Genomic DNA, 2660 nt, shown 5'->3' on the forward strand with positions numbered 1-2660 from the left:
AAGAGAGCCATAGGCCCATGGCTTTAAAGCTGGCAGGGACCTCAAAAATCATCCAGTCTATACTGGTTGTTCTTTAACAGGTGAGGACAGTAATACCCAAGGAGGTTATATTACTTTCCCAAGGTCACATCAGCAGAAGTAGCAGGTGAAAAATTAAAATCCCAGTCATAGAATCATAGATCTAGAATTGAAAGAGATTATGGAAGTGTTTTGCATGACTGCACACTTACAGCATATATAGAACTGCTTGCCCTATCATTGAGGGTGGGTGGGAAGGAAGGAAGGGATAGAATTTGGAACTCAAAGTTTTAAAGGAATAAATATTAAAAATTGTTTTAACAAGCAGCTAGGGAATAAGATAGACAGCTACTGGGGTATAGAAATCTAGTTTACCTTACAGGAACATAGAAGGGTAAGGGGACATAAGAAGGGGGAGGTGATAGAATGGAGGGAAGACTAGGAGAAAGGGTAATCAGAATGCAGATTGGCATGGAGGAGGGGAGGAGAGAGATGGGGAGAAAATTTGAAACTCAAAATCTTGTGGAAGTGAATGTTGAAGATTAAACTAAATAAATAAATTGAAATGTAGAATTGAAAAAGATCATCTGGTTCAACGCGTTCAGGATCAGGAGGCTAATAATTTGGCCAAGGTCACACAAATAGTAAGTGTAAGGGATGAGATTTGAACTCAGGACTTTTGATTGCAGACAGTGTTTTGTTTTTGTTGTTGTTTCCCACTAAACCATGATAGAAAGACCCAAGTTCAAACCCCACTGTATGCACTGCCCTTTCATCAAATCATAAAGTATGAGAGCTGGGAGGGGCTTTAAAGGTCATGCACATAAGTTGGTGATTTTATAGAAAAATAAATGGAGGTTGCCACAAACTGCTAGGTTACATAGCTAGTAACCAAAGGGCTTCCTGTTTTTCTGAGCCCACATCTAGAACTCTATCCTATTTTACTTTAAAAGAGGACTCAGGAGGGCCAAGCAGCTTGCTACCAGGCTGCCTGGAATTCAGTCCATGTTCTGTTACTATGGGATGACCTTGGTTCACTCATACTGCCTGTCAGGACTTTAATGTCTTCATCTGAAAAATAAGAAATCTGAGTACCCAGATTTCTAAGGTCCTAGCAGCCAGGAGATTTTGTGGTTCCATAAATCCACCCCCTGGGGGGTGGGATAATAAACTATTAGCACTTACCTATGAATTCTCTGTAGAATGGAGGAGCTACACACACAAAAAAAGACTAGCCCTGTATCTTCAGCTTTCATCTTCACTCTTCAATTTTATAGGTGCTTAAGAAACATTTGTTGAATGCAATTTAATTGTGTGGGGGTTTTTTCATTATTTGGGGGGGAGTCTTGAGTTTGGAGAATTTCTCAGCCCTTTTGCACATCTCTCTGGAAGAAATATTTGAAGGCCATGAGGAAACTGAATGTCCTGGCCCTGGTCAGTTACACTGCACCTATTTGGAGTTTCTTGACTTGAAAGTCATATTTGAGCTGGTTCTGTTTTTCCCCACCTGGTCAGAAGGGCACTTGCCAGAATCCCAAACTGAGGAAGGTAGACATCCTCTGACATTCCTTCATGTTGAGATAAAGGTGTTCCCACTAGAGATCTAAGGAACCCAGTTCTTCACTTTCAAAGGTTACAGGCTCCTTTTCTTCTCCCTTCAGTAACATTACCTCACCCTCTGTCTCGCCAAGTGCCCAAGCTCTGTCTTCTGGAGAGCAGCCCTTGCTGCAGGATTTTGCTTTGTCATGAACAGGCATTAGATTCTACCCATTTTTTCACTGGGCTCCAGGCTCTGAGACAGAACAGCAGAACAGGACAGACTGTAGTTAACTCATTCTAGACAGGAGATGGCCCACTCTATCAGAAAATTGGAGAAAGAATTTTAAAAATCATCTCAACTCCCTTATTTTTCAGAGTAGGAAAAACAGACATAGAGGACATGACTGGTTTCTCTAGTCAACACAAAAAACAAACACACATAAAGACTTTTGCTAAAAGTAATCTGGGAGTAGATAAATCAGAGGTATAATTGGGAAGAAGGAAGCTGAAAATATTTTCTAGGCTAGGAGGTAAGAGGTAGAAAATTAACACATTGTCTATGATGAGAAGAGGGACACCAGTGTGAAGAGGATTAGAGAGTGGGCAGAAGGAATAAGAGGGGAAATGCTGCTTGTGGAATGGGCAAATATTTACAAACCTGATAAAGGAAGACAGTATGATGTTCTCTAAAGAGCCTAGAATTTGGGGTCCAAGCACCAGAGTTCAAAGCCAAGCATGACTATTTATGTTTTATATAAAGAAACTTTTCCTAAATTGACTCCATTTCCTCATCTGCAAATGGAATTTTAAAATGGCTAAAGTGCTTTCTAGCTCAAAATCTGTGATTCAAATCATTTTTTTCATATTAAAGTGAGGAGGGGTTAGAAACTAGGAGAAACAAGAGAGTGGGGGTGACTAGGTGGTGCAGTGAATAGAGCACCAGCCCTGGAGTCAGGAAAACCTGAATTCAAATCTGGCTTCAGACACAACACAAAAACTATCCATGTGACCTTGGGCAAGTCACTTAACCCCAATTGCCTTCCAAGAAGCAAAATTAAGAAAGAAAGAAAGAAAGAAAGAAAGAAAGAAAGAAAGAAAGAAAG

The sequence above is a fragment of the Petaurus breviceps genome, unplaced genomic scaffold (assembly GCF_028583685.1).
Source record: "Petaurus breviceps papuanus isolate PSGF00001 unplaced genomic scaffold, PetGlider_PUasm1.0 139, whole genome shotgun sequence".
NCBI classification, from domain to species: Eukaryota; Metazoa; Chordata; class Mammalia; order Diprotodontia; family Petauridae; genus Petaurus; species Petaurus breviceps.